The sequence below is a fragment of the Dipodomys merriami genome, unplaced genomic scaffold, assembly GCF_024711535.1.
Source record: "Dipodomys merriami isolate MVZ:Mamm:240054 unplaced genomic scaffold, mDipMer1.0.p SCAF_216, whole genome shotgun sequence".
Classification (NCBI taxonomy): Eukaryota; Metazoa; Chordata; class Mammalia; order Rodentia; family Heteromyidae; genus Dipodomys; species Dipodomys merriami.
In genome coordinates, this window is record NW_027203560.1 from 594,628 (window position 1) to 608,647 (window position 14,020).

At 40.0% G+C, this 14,020-nt stretch overlaps 1 pseudogene; it reads left to right on the forward strand.

The window, feature by feature from the left end:
• Positions 1 to 841: 841 nt before the first annotated feature.
• Positions 842 to 938, forward strand: LOC138834480 (U6 spliceosomal RNA; annotated as a pseudogene).
• Positions 939 to 14,020: the final 13,082 nt, after the last annotated feature.

Sequence of the window (14,020 nt, forward strand, 5' to 3'; positions counted from 1 at the left end):
TACATTATCTCTACCTCAGTGTTTGATAGAGTTGGACCTAAAGCTTTACTATTTGTAGATTTACAGCCTGTAGGCAAGAGAAAACACTGTGATGAAAACATTACCAATTTAAGGCCTAATAATGAGAAGAAACATCTGGACTTCTCCTGCTTCCTGCCTGGTAGGATGGTAGACAGGCCAGGATATTAAGTAATCACGAATATGATCAATTTTTTTCCCCTTCTTGGCTTTAGTTACTTGTGAAATGTTAGATATAATAAACAATTATATTTTGATAAAATACCTTCTAGTCTGAACAGTTATGACTGAACTGTTCATCTCTCTATGATCCCTTGTAACTAAGATTAGTGTTGTTCAAGTAAAACAATCTATGGTGTCAGGGTAAGATATTCTGATTGGTCTGTTCCTACATGGAAGAAGAATAAAGGGTCAGGTAGACATTTGTGCCAGTAAGACCTCACTTGGGAATATGTCAACTGCAGAAGGTTAGAAGTAGCTCTTAAGCAAGGCTTACTTTGAATCCATTAGCTCCACAAAGCTAATTCAGTTGGATCAATTAGTATATGAAAAAGCCATCACCTTTGGACCTAGCAATAAATTATTGAAAGTATGATCAAATTCCAAATGAAAAAGACTTAAAATTGTCATTGACAAAAAAAATTTGCAAATGTGAGCATTAAGATGAACAATATATTTTTTCCCACTATTCACAGAATTTTAGGGAAATAAGATCAGTAGCATTGTGAGGAACAATATAGTTTCCTTATTACAAGTAGGCAACCGTAGATATAAGTCTGTATAAAGATTGCATCATGAACTGCTTAAATTTGGAAGATACTACATGCTTCAGCAGCAGGTATTCCCAAATTACAATACAGAGATTAACATGGCAATTGCACAAGGATGATATGAAAATTTGTGAAGTATTCCGTATTTTTCTTTCTTCAGATGCAAGAAATGAAAAACAGTTATTAAAAAGTTGATTACAAAATAACAAGTGTAACAACACACGTAATTCATATAATTAAATTTAGTTTGACATCAGTGTATTAAATCTTCACCTCAGAAAGGCTTTTACATACCATAAACTTTACAAAACTTTTGAAATTAGACAACATTTTCATTTTATCCCAAAGAAAAATAATATTAGGACCTAGGAAAAAAAGGAATCTAAAACTTTCTATATGGAATACAATCTGAAAGGACACATTATACAAACATAGAATATTTTAAAATATTCTTTTTCAGACAAGCACCAGAAATACTTTAGTTTCTGTACTATTCATTTAAACAGATAAGTTAAAAATATTTCTGATTAAAATTTCACAAACTCTGCAGAAATCATTATACATGTATACAAAAACTCTTGAATACATTTTGACATCCAATGCAGGCAATTCACTTGGAAGAATTCCACGGAATTCATGAATTTTTTACAGTAAGTATTGGTGTTGCCGTACGCTGGTGGCTCAAACTATAAAAAGAATTTTGAGGTATTACCAGGTGTAATAGACTCAGAGGCCTACCACTATAAAGGTCATGATAAGGTCTCTAAAAGAGACTGTTCAAGTTAATAAAGGGCAGACGATTGCCCAAATATTTTACTCTCATATCTAAACTTGCTTAATCCCACACTGACTCAAAACAGAAAAGGAGGGTTTGGCACCACAGATACTGTAGCCTGGGTTCAGGAAATTACAGACAAAAGGCCTTACAAGGCCATTAAAGTCAATGGAAAACAAATGACAGGACTCTTAGACACAGGAGCTGACAGATCCTGTATAGTTGGAAAAGATTTTCCTATGGCCTGGCCAGTGCAAGGGTCTTCTTCTTCCTTAATTGGATTAGGGATGGCTTCTAATGTAGCTTAGTCAGCTCAGAGACTCAAATGTGTATGTGAAGGGCAGTAAGGCCACTTCAAACCTTATGTTATTCCCACCTTGCCCTTTTCTTTATGGGGCAGAGACATCATGCAAGACATGAAAATAAAATAGGACAAATAGACTCCTCATCGAAGGAGCAACATTTTTCATAGGGGCCACTGAGGAACAGCTTTATGCTGACAAAATAATATGGAAAAGTGTTGATCCTGTATGGATTAATCAGTGGCCCCTAACTCAAGAAAAGATTCAAGCCATACAGGACTTAGTTCAAGAACAATTGAGTCAAGGGAAGAATAGAAAAGACTACCCACTCTTGGAATACTCCATTTTTTGTAATTAAAAAAGAAGTCAGGAAAATGGAGATTATTACAAGATCTAAGGGCAATTAATGAGACCATGCATGACATGGGAGCCCTTCAACCAGGTCTACCCTCTCCTGTTGCAGTCCCACAGGGTAGATACATAATAATAATAAACTTACAGGATTGCTTTTTTACAATAAAATTACAACCAGAAGATTCCAAGAGATTTGCTTTCAGTGTCCCTTCGGCTAATTTTAAACAAACTTATAATAGGTACCAATGGAAAGTGCTACCTCAGGGCATGAAAAACAGCCCTACCTTATTTCAACAATATGTGAAAAGGGCTATAAAACAAATTAGAGAAAAATATCCAGGGGCATATATTATTCATTATATGGATGATATACTTATGGCCGATGAAACTAGAGAAAAGACAGAAAAAATATTACAGGATATGGTAGAACAATTAACAAAATTCGGTTTGATAATAGCTCCTGATAAAGTTCAACATGAATGACCTTTAAATTATCTGGGAAAAGTGATTGGACATGATTATATTATGTCTCAAAAACACAAATTAGAATAGATAAACGAAAAACATTAAATGATTTCCAAAAATTATTAGGGAATATTAATTGGATTCGGCCTAGTTTAAAAATAACTACAGGACAATTAGATCCTTTGATGAAAATGTTGGACGGAGACCCTAATCCTAAATCTACCAGGAAAATAACTCCTGCCGCCTTATCCTGTATAAAATTGGTAGAAAAAGCATTGAATACAGCTAAAATACAGAAAATTAATATTGCACAAACATGGTCCTTTATAATTCTGGCTACAAGCTTTACTCCCACAGGATGTTTTTGGCAGGATGGGATACTAGAATGGATCCATTATTACCATAACCCTGGAAAAATAGTTGCTTCATATCCCTTTTTTTGTGCTAATTTGATTTTAAAGGCTAGATTAAGAGCTAGAGAATTATTTGGCCAAGAAATACCTAACATTATTATCCCTTATAATAAGAAACAATTAGATCATTTGATACGATTTGATGATGATTGGAAAATTGTTGTATTAACTTACACAGGTAAAATAAGCTTTCATATGCCCCAACATCCTTTTATACTGAAACCCCTGTGATATTTCCAAAGGTTTTGGTTACAGAACCTTTGGGCGGGGCATTAACTATTTTTACAGATGGATCTTCTAGCGGAAAGTCTGTGGTTTATTGCAGTACAAAACCACCATTAATATCTTCTGACCCAACTGTACCTGCACAACAGATTATTGCAGTTCTGCTAGCCTTTCAAAATTATTCAGAGGAGTTTAACCTTTACACAGATTCCCGCTATGTGGTTTCCTTGTTTCCTGCCATTGAAACAGCCCTAGTTACTGGTCATTCTAAAGTAATAGAGTAATTAATAAAATTACAACAGCTATTACAACAAAGAACGATAAAGGCATTTGTGGGACACATCAGGGGGCATAGTAATCTCCCTGTACCTTTGTCTCAAGGGAACAAGTTAGCAGATTTACTAACTAAGGAAAGTCATGTAATGTCAGCTTTAGAAGAAGCTCAGGAAAGTCATAGACTACACCATCAGAATGCTAATGCCTTAAGAAAGATGTTTCAAGTGTCCTGAGAACAGGCAAGACAAATTGTAAGGGAATGTGTGGCATGCCCGGAAGTTTTTCATCCACAAAAAATGGGAGTTAATCCTAGAGGCTTAAAGCCTAGAGTTCTGTGGCAAATGGATGTTACCCATGTAACAAAATTTGGGAAAATCTCCTTTGTCCATGTTACTATAAATACTTATTCTCATGTTATGGTTGCTGCAGCCCATTCTGGAGAGGCTGTGAAAGATGTTATTCAACATTTGGTTAAAGCCTTTGTAGACCTAGGAATTCCTAAGGAAATAAAAACTGACCATGGACCAGCATACACCTCCAATGCTTTTGCTAAATTTTATGCACAATGGAAAATCGTGCACAAAACAGGGATTCCGTATAATCCACAAGGCCAAGCAATCATAAAACGAGCTCATAAGACCTTAAAAAGTCAATTGACAAGAATTAGACAGGGAGGAGAGAAGCAATACTTCCCCCATTACACTCTTAACCATGCTTAACTTGTTCTTAATCATTTCAATGCTGATGAGCAAGGAATAACCCCAATGATGAGACATTGGGGCATGGAAAAAACTACAACTTTTCCTTTACTAAAATGGAAGGATCTACTTACTGGAACCTGGCATGGGCCAGACATCCTGTTAAAATCCGGGAGAGGCTATGCTTATGTTTTCCCACAGAATGCGGAATCCCCCATTTGGGTCCCAAACAGACTCATCAGGCCTTTCTCGGGCCCAAAAAAGAGACAGGAAGAAAATGAAAATACATCAGCAGAGAAAACTGGAGCAGAAGATAAAGACTCTTTCTCTATCACCACCACAGGCTAATTCAACAAAAACCGCAACACCACCTATATGGGGAAAGATCAAGAAGCTGGTTGAAAAGGCCCGGCACATTTTGTTAATGAGTTAAATAAGGATGTTTCTCTAACATTAACAGAGCAAAAAATTATTGATCCAAAATTAAAAAAAAAAACAAAATAGAGGCTTTGGAAAAAGTAGTCTTAAAGTTAAGGACTGAAGTCAATAATCTAAAAACCCAGTAGCTGTCATCAGTCATTTAAATATATTTGTGTTACCCCATTACCTTATAATGAGAGCTTAGATTGGGAAGTTACCAAAGTGCATTTACAAAAATTCTGGAAGGACAATAGCTTAATTCATGAGATAGGATAGCTACAGGAAGACAATTCAGCCCTTAGTCAAGCTCATTTGGAAACCGTGGGGATAAATTCTTTGGCAGCAGATTTACAGAGAGGATTAAAAAGTCTTAATCCTTTATATTGGTGGCACTACTTGATTACATTTGAAGTCATAATACTTATTGTTGTTATATGTATTATTGTTGTCTTTCCAGTCCTCTTCAAACTAGTCTTCTGCTCCATCTTCTCTATATGAGAAGAAATTTCTCTGGCACCTCTAACATATAAAAAAGGAGCAAATGCCATGCCTACTCCGGTGAAGTCTGCTGAGCATGGAACACCTGCATTCAGACCTGAGAACGGGGCTTCACAGAAGCCTATCTCTGAGAATGGGACTTCACCAAAGTCTACCTCAGAGAATGGGGCTTCAAAGAGGCCTATCTCTGAGAATGGGACTTCACCAAAGTCTACCTCAGAGAATGGGGCTTCAAAGAGGCCTATCTCTGAGAATGAGACTTCACTGAAGTCTACCTCAGAGAATGGGGCTTCAAAGAGGCCTACCTCCTGGAAAGGCAGGCAAGCCCCTGGGAAAGATGTGTTTCTGTTCCTGTTTTGCTTTTCTTCGCTGTATAGGAGTGCCTATTAATCTTTTACTGTTCCTGCTGCTTGTTCTACTTACTCATGCTCAATATTCCCTTATTCAAGGCTCTTTCTTAAAAGTGTTGATGACTCCAACATCTGATGAGTGTCCTGAGAATATGACTAACTCACCAGAGTTAAGTGCTACGGTACAAGCCCCTCTTATGGAAGCTATTAGACAAGTCATAAGTAGATATAAAAGTATGGGGGGTTCATGACATCACTTCAGCAGAAGGAATTGTTTGTAAGAGATTTACAGGAAGCTGTAGGCATGGCTAGAGCAAAAAGAGTGTATGGCTACTGGAGACTTCCCTTTAATCCTAAAGCATATACAATAGACTCATATAGATATCCTGTAGATAAGAAAGATATAGAGGGATATTTAGACCAAAAGCTAAATAAGATTCTTAAAAAGTTGGTAGATGGAAGGTGGCAATGGCTTATCAGAGGAAAATGGTGGGATCCTCCATTATCTAGAGGACCCCAAAGACTTCCCCCAGATCCATAGCCTTTTACAGGTGTGTATGATAAGTATGGCAACCATTGGGAAAACTACTTAGAAGAAAAAACTTCCTATTACTCTCTTTCTTTTACTGAGAGACTTGCTAGATCTAAGTCTCCTTGGTACTTACTATCAAAGAAGGAACAAGAAAGATCTTATGAGACAGTTAAGGCCTCTATGGAGAAGAGTAAACGATTATGTGAAAGGGTTACAGAAAAGACACTATGAGCTTAAATTTGATATATGGCCAGATTTAACTAAGTATACTAAATATCATGATTTTGGCCACAAATTGGGGACCCTCTAAAGAATGGCAAAGAAGCACAATTGCTTAAAAAAGATTTGAAACATATAAAGTACAAAACTAAACAAAAGTAACTATAAAGTACTAGAGTTCATGCCTTTCTATCCAGCACCTTGCCTGTGTGCTCTGGTTAATGGTTAATAGGTGATAAACATCAAAACCAATTGTATTTCTTAAAAATAGAGGTAAAGCCGAAAACAAGTGCCTATTGTCATAGCTGGTAATCCAAAAAACAAGATCAGGCGACCGGCTGGTGAACACCCAAAAATGAAGCCTTGCAGCAAGATTGTGTAACTTTTTGCCCTTTCTCATGGAGACTTTAGCTATAAAAGTGTGTTATCCTCTGCAATAAATCATACTCAGCATTCACTCCTCTTCTGTGTGAGTTGTCTGTTTGCCATCTCCCCACCTGTTCCAGTTCCTCCACTAGGTGTCCTCCATCGTCCCGACAGAGCCAGTCAGCGGCAGAGGTCCATTGTACCTTTGCTATCTCAATTCTCAGCAGCAAGAGGCCTTTAGTTTGGGCATTGGTATCTGTATCATGATGAAGTAAGAAAGAAGCCACTCTGGTATTATTCTGCATATATACAATGTGCAGGGTTGTCCAGCCATCTACAGTTATTGCATTTGCCACTTGAGCCACCAACTCATGGACAATGTCTAAGTGTCCACTGTAGGCTTCCTGATGAAGAGGGATATACTCATCATCATCCCTAGTATTCACATGAGTGACCTTTTTGGAAAGTAGTCTCCGTATTGTAGTAGGCTGAATATTTTCAGCAGCCCAATGAAGAAATTTACTTGGATCCTTCTCCAATTTTTGTCTTGCAATTGATACCATTCCTTATTTTTTCATCTTGTTCCTCATCTTCCTAAGAATTGCCTAACCAGAGACTTTGAGTGCCAATGGGAATGAAGTTTCCATGTATTTCCCTAATAGTTCACATAGGTTGAACTGGTCAGAAAAATCTAGTGAATTTTCTGCATATTTGATTTATATCCTTTTTTCCAATTTTACTATTCAAAATTATTCTAACTAGAGAGTAGGGAATTGATGGAGAACAGAGGAAAGATGTTCCTTCGTATTCAAAGGTACAGACTGAAAATAAGGACCAGTGATGTCTTCATGTGCAGCTTATTCTAGGAATGAGAAAAGATGAAATAATGCCCTCTATATAATGATTTGGGAAATGGCAGAGCAAAAAGTGAAATGATGCAACCAAAAATATAAAAGCAAAATAAATTAGGATAATTATGGTGCAATCATATTATCTATGAGAACCTTGAAATAGAGAAAGGAAGGGAGATACAGATATGTAATGACCTAGCTAGCCACAAAATTCATGCCTCTGATCAACTGATAGAGCAAACAAAATTTTATTTTTAAAAAAAAGATGGAAATAGAATTTATATATTTACTTGGAATTAGTAAATACATTTTAGTAGCCTATATAAAGAGACATAGCTTTGACCAAATTACAGACAAGAATCTAAATCCTTCGTAATTCTAGTAAATCCTTGGTAATTCTTGTAAAATTTCTCTGAAATCAGTTGAATCACACTTTTCCTGTACAATGAAGAAATAGGTCCAAGTTAGTAAAGCAGCTAGAGAAGGCAGGAAGATTTTATCTGACAAAACTTTGTGGATAATGGTATTGAGGATTTCTCACTGGTGATCCACTTGCACTGGAAGCATGATTCTGAACTATTGCTTTGATCATTATATTCTCCAAGAAGAAAAAATGAGAATTGATAGTTTAGGACTACTAATACATTTTGACCTTCTCACTAAGCACCTTCAATCATCAAAATCACATGAAGAAAATAGACAGGCCTACTTTTTTAGATGAAAACAAGTGTCTTAAAAAACAAAGAATTTATGTAGTCATGCATAGGACTTCTATTTTACCAGTGCCTCATACATTTTTTATAATGTTGGGTAACAATAAATAATGGATCTATTAGAAGGCTCTTAAAGCTCATATGTTCAATAGTGAGTTCTCTTACAGTGTATCATGGTATTTTTTGTTTATGGTCTTAAGAAATTTACATAACTAACTTGAATTTCTGACAGGACAGTATCATCACTGTACATCTTGCTTCTATAATCTCAGTTTTACATTACTATCTAAGTATGTGCATTAGATAGTTATAGAGAAAAAAGTAGAAGCCACACTAGTGGCTCATGTCATTAATACTAGTTAATCAGAAAGATGAAATCTGAGGATTGTGTTTGAAAGCAGACCAAGAAAAAAATATCCATTAGATTCTGATTTGAAAGTAACCAGCAAAAACTAGAAATGGAGCTGTGGTACAAGCAATAAAATGCTAGCCTTGAGAAAACGGAAATAAAAAATAAATTCTGGAAAAAGCTGTGTGTACAGTAGGAAATGACCTGCTGTGTTAGGAGCCATTCCAGATGTGTAGAGGCTCTGAGTTTTGTCTACAGTTGTTCTGATAACAATAGTGCCATCTTCTCGGTGGTTGGAATATTCATGTGCTCAAGGACTCCCTGAGGCCTTGGGCTACCCGTTAGTGTGTGTGTGTGTGTGTGTGTGTGTGTGTGTGTGTGTGTGTGTGTGTGTGTGTGTTTCCCTCATTTTCACCTGTCCACTTTGTGAGTGCCTGTCTGCCTATTCCTAATCTCGGATAGTGCCCCTTCTCCATTGCATACTTGCCTTTTGCCTCGATCAGGACCTGTAATGAGTCTTAAATTGTCAGAGACCTAAATATTCCACTTTTCCTTTGGAGCCCAAATTCGGCTGTCCATATCTTTGTACACCTCCAGAGGATTCTGGTTCAGCAGGGCCAGATGGCATATGTTCTCCCCTGCCTCTGGGGGGGGGGGCAGGGTCATTCATGTGATGTCCTGTCATTTTTCTCAGCTGGGCCTCTCGCTGTACTTCCCACTCTCAGCAGTCTGGCAGTGGAGTGGGGGAAGGGTGGTTGCCAGTGGCTCTGACCAACTCGAGCTTGATAAGTGACTGAAGGCTAACCCAGCACGGATGATCAGGGTTTACATGGGAGGTGAGGCCAAGGTGGCTTGGAAGTATTGGTCGATGTCTAGGAAATGTCAACATATCTTTTCACAGGTAAGTCTATCTTCCAACCCTAGCAGGGCCTCTAGACAATTCCAGATGTCAGAATACAGAGGCACAGACTTTGAGCTCCAGGGCCAGAGAACTAGGGGATGAGAGACTGGTTTGGCCAGTGCCTCAATGTTCTGGGGCATTATCTTTGAACTGGCTATGTCCCCCTTGTGTAAGTTCTTAACCCAGTGCTAGCCACACACCAGACACTTGTGCTGTGGAAGTGGTAGGAGTAGAGGTGAGATCTAGGATGACCAAAATCAGGATTTATGGCCTGAATGGGGTGTAGGGTGTCTTTAAAAAAATCTTAGAGCTGGAACTCAGAGCTTGGCACTGTCCCTGAGCTTCCTTTGTTCGAAGCTAACCCTCTAACACTTGAACCACAGCTCACCTTTCATCTTTTTTAATAGCTGAATAGACAGAAGAGTCTCACATACTTTCCTGCCTTGGCTGGTTTAAGTTACTGCCCTAAGAGCTCAACCACTTGAGTAGTTAGGATTTCTGGTATGAGCCTCTGGCAACTGCTAAGGATGTGTGTGTGTGTGTGTGTGTGTGTGTGTGTGTGTGTGTGTGTGTGTGTGTGTGTGCATGTGTGTGTGTGTGTGTGTGTGTGTGTGTGTGTTTATCAGGGCTTAAACTCAGAGATTAGGTGGTATCCTAGGTATCTTTAACTTGTTTGCACAAGGTTGGTGCTGTACTACTTGAACTACAGTAGCTCCACTTCCCATCTTTTTCATAATTCTTTGGAGATAAGAGTTTGCCCAGGCTAGCTTTGAATCTTGATTGATCCATAGGTCTCAGCCTTCAGTAGCTAGGATTATAGGCATGAGCCACTGGCATCCAGCTGCATGGATGTCTTTTCCTAATTTCTTCTGTTCTAACAGCTGTCTACTTGCCCTGGCCTAGATCTCTGACCTCCACATCAGCTTCCACCAGCCCCTGACTGTGTGAAGAACGTATAACTCAAACCTGATCCCATTCTTTTTCCTTAGGGGAGGAGGTTATGTTTCATCTGAAGCCTGAGGTAGGAGGGGTAGCTGTAGATGAGTGCTCAGCTGGGAGAGCGGTAATATGTTTTAGCCAAGAAAGGAAGTGTGGCCAGATGCTAATAGCTCATGCTCTCATACTCCTAGCTCTTCAGGAGTCTGAGATCTGAGGAGTGCCATTCAGAGGCAGCCTAGATAGAAAAGTCTGTGAGGCTCTCTTCTGCAAATAACCACCCAAAACCTGGAAGAAAAGCTGTGGCTTAAGTGGTAGAGTGCTAGCCCTGAATGAAAAAAGTGAGGGACAGAGCCCAGGCCCTGAGGTCAAACCCTAGTACCAAGGTGTTTATGCATGCACACACAGACACACACAGACACACAGACATGCAGACAAACATACAAACACACACACACACACAAACACACACACACACACACACACACACACACAAAACACATACACAGGAAGGTGGTAATGATGAGCTGAGCTAGAACTGGGGGCAGTCCTGAGGCATTGTCACAGTAAACTCTACAGGCATATCAAGTGGTTTCTCCCTAAATCCTTCTTGGGCTAAGGGGTCTGGGCCATGGCAGTAAGTTCCATGGAACCTGTCCCTCCATCTGTGCACTGGGCCACAGGACAAATTGGATGCTCATTTGTAGTCGGCCCACGATTGCAGACCTTCATGTGCCCCTGAGCACTAGTGAGGAAAGGAGGCCTCTGAGCCCTGGGACTACAGGGACAGCCAGCCGGCTGTGGATTCCTGAGACTACAAGTCTTTCATGAGACCAACTCAACACCTGCCCAAGGTGTGCCTGACAAATTTACACTCTTGTGATAGCCTCATGAGTGGGCATTACCTGGTGTGACATCTTGCAGCTTCTTCCCCTCCTGGCTCAGAACTGTGGTCTGAGACTTCAATTTACTGTTCAGATCCACCTTACATCCATGACAGATGCCATTCTGATTATCTCCATGCCCCAAGGCTCCACCCTTCTCTGGTACTGTGTCTTGCTCTGTAGGGAATGGCCTCCAAACAGGCTGCTCTCAAGACTTGTAGGACACCTAGAATTGGGAGACCCTTAGGGGCCCGCTGGAAAGTGGGCCTAGAGCCACAGAGTGAGGTACAAGCAGGCCAGGGGTTGGTCATGGGGCTTGAACTCTGGGCCTGGGCGCTGTCCCCAAAGTCTTCAGCTTACCACTTGAGCTACAGAGCCACTTCTGGTTTTATGGAGGTTCCTTGGAGATCAGAGTCTCCCAGACTTTCCTGCTTGGGCTGGCTTTGAACCGTGGTCCTCACATCTCAGTCTTCTGAGGACTAGGAGGACAGGTGTGAGCCACCAGTGCCCAGCTGATATGGCCTTTCACCACAGTGAGCTAGGAGCTCCTGAAAGCTTTTCTTTATTTTTCTGTGCCAGTACAGTGGCTTGAACGCAGGGTCTGGGCTCTGGTCTCTTAACTTTTTCACTCAAGGTTAGCACTTTACCACTTGAGCCACAGCTCCATTTCTGGCTTTTGGTAGGTCATCGGCAAGAAGAGTCTCACTAACTTTCCTCCCCTGAGCTGGCTTGACACAAGATATCTATTTCAGTCTCCTGAGTAGCTAAGATTTACAGGGGTTGAGCCACTGGTGGCATTGGGCTAGAAGCTTTTCTTAAGCAAGCATTATTCCCTGCATTTGCCCTGAATCCTACATGCAAAGGAGGTCTGAGGGTCAGGAGCTGTTAAAAATAAGCTCCCAGCCACAGGAAATGGATGGGGTCCCTGGTAAAATCTGAGCTAATCTTCACCCTGGGCCCCATTCTGGGACCCCACCCTCTGCCCTACCTGTGACTCAGCCTTGAATGTCCTGCCATACTTGCCTGAAGCCACAGAACCTTCATTCCACCCATACCATCTGCTCTACACCACACCTCAGGACCTTTGCCCATGCTGTACCTTCTTCCTGAGGCCCTCTGCCCTGAATCCACATCTTAGAACTCCTGTGGAATTTTGGCACTGCTTATATCACCTCCTGGAGCAAGTCTTTCCTTCCCTTCTCCCTCTTTTTTTTAAAATATTGAGTTGCTAGAGATGGAACTTGTGCAGGCTGACTGGCAAATGCTCTATCTTGTGTGTGTGTGTGTGTGTGTGTGTGTGTGTGTGTGTGTGTGTGTTTGTGTGTGTGTGTGTGTGTGCATGTGCATGCTTGTGGGGTTTGATTTCATGGCCTGGATGGTATCTGATCCCTGAGCTTTTTTTTTTTTTGGGGTCCGGTTGTGGGGCCTGAACTCTAGGCCTGGGTGCTGTCCCTCAGCTCTTTAGCTCATGGCTAGCACTCTACCATTTGAGTCACAGCGCCATTCCGGCTTTTTTCTTTTTTTTATGTGGTGCTGAGGAATCGAACCCAGGGCCTCAGGCATGCAAGGCAAGCGCTCTACCACTGAGCCACCTTCCCAGTCCCTGATCCCTGAGCTTTTGTGCTCAAGGCTAGCACTCTAGTACTTAAACCACAGCTCTACTTCTGGCTTTTTGTGTGTTTAATTAGAGAAAAGTGTCTCATATAGACTTTCCTGCTTGCAATTGGGATCCTCAGATCTCAGCCTCCTGAGTAGCTTACAGAGGTTAACCACCATCACCTACCCTCTACCCTACCTCTTACCTATAAACTCGGCCCTCCTCTGATTCCCAGAAGAATATGTCTTATCAGGCTCACTTATTTTTTTGCCAATCTTGGGGGTTGAACTCAAGTTCTGGGCATGTTCCTGAGCTTCTTTTGCTTAAGGCTAGCACTCTATCACTTAAGTCACAGTGTCACTTTTGGCTTTTTCTTTTTCTGTGGTACAGAGGAATTGAACCTAGTCATGGAAGGGTCCTAATTAAAGTTATATAAAACATGAATTATAATATGAATGAAATTCATGGTTCCATTACTTGTTCTGAGAAAAAAATTATGCCTTTTGTTTTCAATTATATTTCTTTGAGAATGTGTAACATTCATATATTTCACTGTTAAAATTGATAAGTTACATTATATCAAGTTGATTCAAACTTGTATTTGAAAATTGCACACTTAAAACAAATATACTTCCAGTTTCTTCTAACACATAATTAAAATAACAGTATAGCAAAGCTTGGTGTTAGCTGTTCATGTGTAGAATCCTAGAAACTCAGGAGGCTAAGACCTGAATATTTTAGTTCAATGTCAGTGCAAACAGACAAAAATGTGAAAAATTATCTCCAATTATCCAGCAAGAAGCAGAAGGTGAGGATGTGGCTCAAGGAATAGAGTGTCATCATCCATGAGTAAAAAATATGAAGGAGACCATTAAACATTGAGTTCAAGCACGTACACACAAGACAACAACAAAAAAAGAGCATCAATAATGAAGACAAAATAGGAAAGATAATGAGAAATGTGTAAACATCTTGGAGACAGAAATCATTTGACAGAATTTTGATTCATGAGAGGGAAAAGTCACAGTATGATTTGTACATTCTCATTGTAGTCATTTGTGTTGAAACTTGGCTATTGGTTAACATGTGAAAGAGAAGACTGGACTAC